This window comes from Trichechus manatus, unplaced genomic scaffold (assembly GCF_000243295.1).
Source record: "Trichechus manatus latirostris isolate Lorelei unplaced genomic scaffold, TriManLat1.0 scaffold00137, whole genome shotgun sequence".
In the NCBI taxonomy this organism is placed as follows: domain Eukaryota; kingdom Metazoa; phylum Chordata; class Mammalia; order Sirenia; family Trichechidae; genus Trichechus; species Trichechus manatus.
In genome coordinates this window covers 535,022-543,666 of record NW_004444073.1, presented here as the reverse complement: position 1 = coordinate 543,666, position 8,645 = coordinate 535,022, and the positions used below count along the sequence as shown (strand labels likewise).

The 8,645-nt window shown below is 41.9% G+C and overlaps 1 non-coding gene across 1 annotated transcript; it reads right to left on the bottom strand.

Moving 5' to 3' along the window:
• Positions 1-5,427: 5,427 nt before the first annotated feature.
• Positions 5,428-5,498, bottom strand: TRNAA-UGC (transfer RNA alanine (anticodon UGC)). Its single transcript has one exon. It is a non-coding gene; the product is annotated as a tRNA-Ala (tRNA).
• Positions 5,499-8,645: the final 3,147 nt, after the last annotated feature.

Below are 8,645 nucleotides of genomic sequence, written 5' to 3'. Positions count from 1 at the left end.
GATTCTTTTCCAAATCCCTCATTAGAATCTGAAGGACTTCTCTCTATTGTGATGACTTGAAGTAGGACCCAAGGAAACAAATCCCAGTCGCAAGTCTGAAGGAGAGTGGAATGTTCCTCTGGAAAGCTGAGCACCCTCTCCCATGGTGGAGTTCAGCACTGACAAGTTCATTCTCCCCTGTGTGAACTGAATAAACACATGTGTTTTTACACTGCCTTCTTTAGCTTTAATACTTTGAGAGCGTCCAGGGAGAGTTGTTTCTTTGAGATCTATGTCTACAGCCAGGTACCATTTTCTGTATGGGCCTTGCTACCATAGACAATTGTTTACATTTTAATTACTGTAGCATGCAATCCCGCCAATGTATGTGTCACCATGATTTCCATATTGGAGCTCTCCCTTCCCCACAATGATGTTTATTTAGTCTATACAGTTTGTTTAGATTCTCCTCATGGAAATGATGGATTTAGGGTTATGAGAGTAACTCTTACGGCGCTCCTAAATGTGGTGTATTCCACATGAAAGCTTCTTTTAAATGGAACAGTCTGCACAGAGGGGATACTGAGTTTAGAACGACATGCACATAGGTTTATGTTGCAACAAATATTCACATAACACAATAATCGAAGCAAACAGAGAGTTTGCAGCCTACTGTTCAGCTGTGTGGTGCTTCTGTTTTGATTTCCTTTTTTCCCATATCTGTTCCCTTCTACTCCTCCCTCACCTTGACTCTGAAGAAAGAAAAGGGAGTGTTTTGGAAACAGAAATTAAAGGAATGAAGCCTATCTTGGTGTGCATTGTTATTTCTATAGAAAAAGTCTCATTGTTCACACATGCCGGCCTTTGTCAGAACAATATTCTTCCACTGCCAGAGAAAAAGAAAAAACAGTTCATTTTTTTTTTTGGCCCAGAATTGAGATGGAAGACACGTGGCTACCAATTCATGCAGGGATACACACCAAGGAGTTTCAGAATGTTTTGGATGTTATAAAATTGCAATTTAACAGCAGACAGAGGTACTTACGGAAATTAGACAGTCTTTCAAATTCATTTATCAGGGTGCTTACAATTCCCATTTCAAGGTAGGTGAAATAATAGTGGATATTTGGGGCTTGAATCATATTCAGTGCATGAAAGAGAAAAGGCTATCCGCATCCAAATTATTGGAATAAATGCCAGAAGGCGAATTGCCTGGGCAGATAACTGCTGCTGCAGCCTCGGTTTTCACTTGAGGCTGAGTGACAGTCCCGGGAGAAGGCAAAGAGAGCTAATTCCCATTGCCATTAAACGAAACCTCCCACCCGAATCCCTGGGCCATCAGCACAGCTCCTAGGAGTCAGAAACAATCCCCAACTCAAATGAGGCAGGGAAGGGCTTGGCTTCCTTCAGGAGAGAAGAGAGAAAACCCCTGTCACTAAAACGCTGCTCTCTTCCTTGAGTATGATTCCCTTGGTGTTTTAAAAATAATAAAACGGCACTATCCTTTAAAGGCAAAAAAGCAATCTCCTCAAGTAGTTATAGTGAACATTTGAAAAAATGTTCTGGCAAATCACGGGTAGGAGCAAATCAAGATATTCTTCATTAGTTAAGGTTGATATGAATGGCAGTACTTTTATGGCATTTTGTTATGGCAACACTGCTCAGCTGGAGGAAAGCAAGCTCCTAAATGCTGGAATCCCATTTACTTTGCAACAGTATTCCAGTGGGGTTTCCACTGAGACGTGGTGCATTCTTAGTGTCCTTTTGCGAACTTCAATAAAATCATCCATGGAGTACTTTGAAAAAAATGCGACGAGTAAATTATATAAAACCAAAATAAAACAAAAAGACTAGTTAAGTCAGAACTCTGTTACCACTAGAGAACCCAACTCCATCGAACAATTATTGTTATTCAATAATTTAAATTATGTGATAATTTAACCAACATACTCAATAGGAGAGTAGTTAATTCTCTCTCTGGTAATGTAGATGCCTTGGAAAAACTTAGACTTAAAAAAAAAAATTATTGTGTTTTAGGTGAAAGTTTACACAGCAAATTCGGTTCCCCTTTAACAATTTTTATACAAATTATTCCTTGCCAATGGTGACAGTTTACACAGTGTCTCAGCATTCTCATTATTTCTGTTCTGTTTGTTCTATTTCCATTGATCTAGTTTCCCTTGCCTTCCTTGCCTTCTCACCTTTGCTTTTGGGAAAATGTTGACCGTTCTAGAGTTAATTGTTTTAGGGAGCACATTACTGATGGGTGATGTTGTTTGTTTTAGAAGCCAATCTATTATTGCTGGAAGATAACCTGCAGAAATAGCTTCAAATCCATTGTCAAAGGTTATTTTAGGACAATAGTCTTGGAAGTTCCTCTAGTCACTATTGGTCCAGGAGGTCTGGCCTTTTTTAGGAATTTGAGTTTTGTTCTACATTTTTCTCCCATTCTATCAGGGACCTTCTTTTGTGTCCCTGGTCAGAACGGTTGGTAGTGGTAGCTGGGCACCATCTAGTTCTTCTGGTCTCAGGTTAGAGAAGGCTGTGGTTTGTGTGGGCTTTTAGTCCCATGGACTAGTTTCTTCTTTGAGGCTTTGATTTCCTTCATTCTCTTTTGCTCCATAGGAGTAGAGACTAATAGTTTTATCTTAGATTGCCACTTGCAAGTTTTTAAGACCCCAGACACTACTCACCACTTTAGAATGTAGAACGTTATTTTATGAACTATGTTATGCCAATTGACAAAGTTGTCCCCTAAGACTATTGTCTCAAGCCTTCTAACCCAGTAAAACCAATTCCGTGAGTTGTTTGCATATGTCTAAGAAGCCTCTGTAACTGTGCTCCCTATGTGGTTTGTTATATATGTGGATATATATGTAGCACACGCAAATGTGTATATACATATGCCTACAGATACACCTATACACACAGGCATTTCTTGAATATCTTGTTCTATATACATATATGCATCCATATCTACCCACGTAACAGCACACATACTTTTTGGTTGCTTTGACTGTTGTTGCAAAATTGTATTACTGTTGTTGCAAAATTGTATATCTTATAGCATCTATTCAAATTCCCCCTTTTTCTTGTGTACTTCTTAGCGTCTTTATTTACCTTGGTCAATTTGTGCTGACTTCACCCCTATTTGGCCTCGTCCTTCCCATCACCAAAAGTAACAAGTGTCTACTGTCTAGGAAGTCATCCTCCTCCCTCTCCCTCCCAACCCTGTTAACCATCAGAGAACTTTGCTTTCTATGTGTGTATCTATTATTGATTTTTTATGATACTGGGACCATATGATATTTGTCTTTTTGTGATTGACTAATTTCATTCAGCATAATGTCCACCAGATTCATTCATGTTAAAAGATGTTTTGCGGACTCCTCATTATTCTTTATAGTTGCATAGTATTCCATTGCATGTATGTACCATAGTTTGTTTATCCATTCATCTGTTGACGAGCACTTAGGTTGTTCCATCTTTCTGCTATTGTTAATAATGCAGAATGAACATAGGTGTGCATACGTCTATTGTGTCACTCCTCTTACACCTCTAGGACAATCAGAGGAGTGGGATTGCTGGATCATAGTGTATTTCTATTTCTAGCTTTTTGAGGAAGCACCATACTGTTAAGACTTTTGCTTTTAAGGACAGCAACATTTAATTAACACAGCAAATTAGAGAAGAGTGGTAAATGATCATAAAACAAAAATTCAGGAGGAAAACGCCACCTTGGCTCTTTTCTGCCCTCTGCTGGGTATTGAATATATAGATCTTTTCTGTACAGGGGAAAAAAAAAAGTGTCTTTCCCTCACGTGGTCCCTGGGTGGTGCAAACAGTTAACGTGCTTGGCTGCTAACAGACAGGTTGGAAGTTGGAGTTCACCCAGAAGAGCCTTGCAAGAAAGGCCTGGTGATCTACTTCTGAAAAATCAGTCATTGAAAACTCTGACACACACAGTTCTACTCTGACACACATGAATGAGGTCACCACCAACAGTCGGAATCAACTCAACAGGAACTGGTTGTCATTCTTTCTAGACGACAGTGTTTAGGTTGGTCTGGATTTGACAAATCTCTTCCGGTGACCTTAGTAGATAAATAGGATGAGAGTGAGTCATGTCCTTATTTTTGAAACTCATAATGAAATATCGAAAGAATATACAGTAAAACCTGCAAAAACCAGAACCTGTATAAGCTGAAAACCTGTCAGTGAAGAACTAAAATATTTTCCACTAAAAAGAGTGATAGAAAAGTGGTAAGACTACACCCTGTCAAAAGCAGAAAAATTCTGAGGCCCGGAAAAATGAGACAGTCTTGTCAAATTCTGCCTCTCAGTTTTCACTGTATAAATGACAGTGAGGACAGATGAAACTTGACAAGTACGCCAATGTTTTTGGACTAGAATATGAAGGAGGAGAAAAGGAGTTAACATAAAGCAGCACAACAGAGATGCAAGCTGTTTAGCAAATCCTGGTATTATGCTTCACCCTCGCAACTCTGTGGTTCTCCTTGTACTCACCTCTGTTCCCACTGAGTGATGAAGAAGATGCTGAGAAGGAAGACCTATCATTTTTCAGAACTCACTATGTGCCAGGCCCTCTGTTAAGTGTTTCACCTTATCCCCTATTTTGGAAAAGAAAAAATTATGAAGACAGTAAAAAGTTAGTAGTTGCCAGGAGTCCAGAGGAAGAGGGGAGGGATTATAGGTGGAACACAGGACATTTTAGGGCAGTAAAACTATTCTGCATGGCACTGTAATGGTGGACACAAGACGTTATGCACTTGTCAAAACCTATAGGACTGTACAACAGCAAGAGTGAACCCTCATGTAAGCTATGGACTTTAATTAATAATGTATCAGTATTGGTTCATCAATTGTAACAAATGTACCACAGAAACGCAAGACGTTAGTAGCAGGACAAACAGTGTGCAGGAGAGAAGAGGTGTATGGGAACTCTCTGTACTTTCTGCATAATTTCTCTGTAAACCTAAAACTGCTCTAAAAATAGTCTATTTCAAAAAAATTAGATTTGAAAGTGGTAAACACAGAGATTGGCACAATTTAAGAGTTCAACAAATATTTGATGCTGTTACTGGTGATGGCGATGATGGTTGTGACTCAGGTTCACACCCAATAAGGACCCTAAAATCAGCATATAAATGACCTTGTTGTTGTTGTTAGCTGCTGTTGAGTTGGCCACCAACTCACGGTGACCCCACACACAACAGAAGGAAACACTTCTCAGTCCTGTGCCATCCCTGTGATTGATTGGGAATCAGGCAGTGTGATCCATAGGGTTTTCATTGTAGATCACCAGGAAGTAGATCACCAGGCCTGCCTTCCTAGTCCATACTAATCTGGAAGTTCTCCTGAAATCTGTTCAGCATCACAGCAATATGCAAGCCTCCACTGACAGACAGGTGGTGACTGCATTTGAGGTGCATTGGCTGGGAATCGAACCCAGGCCTCCCACATGCAAGGCGAGAATTCTACCACTGAACCACAAATGTCCCCTATAGATGTCTTCAACTTGAGTTTAACACAACACTTGCTGATGGTGCTTTTCTAGTGATTTAGAGTTTACAAAGTATTTTCATATACATTATTTTACTGGGTCCTCATGACAGCAAAATGAGGAAGACACGGGACAGAACAATATTCAATCAGCCCTCCAAGTGAGTTGTACAGCGGGGTGGGTTGGGAAGGCTGTAAGGAGGGATGGAGGGTGAGAATTGTGTCTTTTCTGCCCCTGGATTCTTCTGACAGCTTAATAACATCACCAGGTGGTCATGTTTCAAAGTTCATTAAACTTTAAGCTTCGGGACGGTGGGGCTGAATATCTTATACTTCGGATACCCCACACTTGCATTTGCCCAGTACCCCATGCTTACCACAGATACTGAGCTTCACATGGCAGGTGCTCAGTACGTGTTGGGGGCCTGAACTTTGCCACCCTGGCTTTGCCAAGGAACAAGCTCAGTCAAGGGGCTGTCCCAGAACTTCCCTTTCCAAAGCTACTTTTAAAGCATAGAGGGATTTATTCCTCTCTGTCAATCAAGAAAGATCAAAGACTTTCTCTTTCAGAGGCAGTGAAAAATCAGTTCAGAAGATTCCTGGTTTAGTGACATGGGCTTCAGCAAACTCCCTGATCCTTGGTTTCCTCACTTGTAAAATGGAAATAGCATTGTCTATCTTGTTCTTACAAAACTTAGAGACTATGTCTTGGCATAGATTGGGGTGCAATAAATGATAACCATTATATTACAATTGCACCCCCCAAAAAGGGTGTTAGAGAGGTGGAGCAGGAGAGAAATGCGTTTTGTTGTAAAAATATCGTAGGCTGGAGAATATTTACATTTATTTAGGGCCTATCTGGGAGGAGCCCTGGTGGTGTAGTGGTTAAGCGCTCAGCTGCTAACCAAAAGGTCAGTGGTTCAAACTCAGCAGCCATTCCACAGAAGAAAGATGTAGCAGTCTGCTTCCTTAAAGATTTACAGCCTAGGAAACTCTATGGGGCAGTTCTATTCTGTCCTACAGGGCCACTGTAAGTTGGGATTGACTCTCTGAAAACCAACTTCTTGTCTTACAACTAAATCTAGACTACAAAAAAATAAAAAAGACAAAACAAGAGTAATACACCCCACTGAACACACATCTTCCCCAGGCCCAGCGTTAAAGCGATGTGTGTATTTATTGGCAAAGTAAACTGAAGCCACTCTGTTAAACTCCCATCTTGAGTCTTGTGTTCCAAGGACACCTCCACAACTCAGTAATGTAGATCATTCCCTAGGAAACCCAGCAGAAACCTGCGGGCTTGCACTGCTCACGTCCTCTCCATTTATAGCTGACCTAATTTTATCTTTAAGTCAAAGACGCACACACACCCATGCAATTCTATGCACATGCTGATCTCTGACGGCCAGAAGCTGGTGTTCATCCCACCCACCCTGTGGCCAAGCCCACCAGGCTCCAGTGCTGGTTACCCACATCCCTGCCTGGGCAGCTGTAACAATTGGAGGACTTTTTATTCTCTTAGCAGTTGCTCTAGGATTCCTCTTAGGGAGCTCTATCTTCGTTGAGCAAATGCTTTTAAGACCTCCACTTGGGGTAGAAATAGTTTCTAGGGTTGGAGACAGGAGGGCCATGAAAGTGTATAATGGAGGGAGAAGGACTGGCTTTGAGGGAGAAGGTGAGGAAGAGTGGGAGAGGGAGCAGGGAGAGAGCAGAACTCTGTGAGCTTGATAATCCTTTCCCTTGTGCATCTCCAATTTTTTAGTGCATATAATAACAGTAAACGCTTGCTGTGTTTAGATTCTTGTAAAAGACTATGATCTGTTAATTCTTGGTTGCCACCAAGATGACACCAAGGTGAAACCAGGAGAGCAAAGGTGGACAAAAGGTCCTGAAACAGCAAGATTTCGGGAGTGTTGGGTCCATAGGAATTTGCAAAATTTGGAGGAGGGCTTTAAACTATCCCAGGTTCGGATGTTGTTGAGTTCAAGAAAAAGCATTCGTTAACAGGTAGGAATGGAGCTCACTTTCAACCACTTTCACCCTTGCTTACTGTGCACCCCCAGGCGGCCTCCCTGAGTATCATCAAGTTTGCTGCCAGAGCATCACTGAGCATCACACTGAGCCTTTGTTTCTGCCCTTCCCTCTCCTGGGATGCTTTGCCTCCCATTCTTGCATATACCTGAATGTGGCCTTCGCCAAGAAGCCCTCCCCTCTGCCTAATCTGAAATCACAACCACCACCACTATCAACACACCTCCGTTTTAATTTTTTCCTGACTCATTACTCTCGGACATCTATGATTTATTAATTAATATTTTATTGTCAGTCTCTCCCCGCTGGTAGGCATGCTCTCTGGGGGCAGGGCACATACCTGTTGAGCCCACTTCCGTGTCCCCAGCTCCAAGAGCATTGCTGACAATAAGTATTGGTTGAAAGCCTGATGGAGGGTAACAGGTGACATCTGGGTATCACAGGATAGAAACCAGAGTCCCTCCTCAGGACAGCTCAGATTCAGCTGGCTTAGGCTGACACCAACACAATTCTTGAGGGCCGCCTGCTGACCTTGAAGATTTTGTGGTTCTTTTATCCCTTCTCTCATTCTCTACGCTCCTCAACATACATTCTGCTCTTAGAACTTTTGCGACCCTCTTAACCCTTGTCGTCCTATCTGCTCTCACACCTATCCCTGCAATTTGCAAAAACCACGTCATTTCTTCTCTACATCTTATAGACTGTAAGTTGCCCAGAATTTCAAGTTTCAAGTGCCTCCTGCCTCCTGGTTAGGAGTTGAGGGTTTGGAGGTGATCTGGTCTGCGTTTGAATTCTGGCTCTTAGCTGACTACCTGTGAGACCTTGGAAAATTACTTACCATTCTGAGCCTCAGTCTCCAAATCTGTAAACATAGGCATAATTTTAGTGACTTCAAAAGATGAGTGAGATTCTTCCCAGTGTTCCTCCCTGTGTGTGGCACATGGTTGGTGCTGAGTAAGTGACAGCCCATTGTTATCTTTCCGCCCCTGAAGCGTTGCCTACCCACCCCACCCCGGCATGGTGCCTGAAGGGAGAGTTCCAGTACAGGAAAATGGAAGCAAGTGTGACCTGTGTTCATTCAGTGACTTACAACAGTGGCCGTTTTATCGATT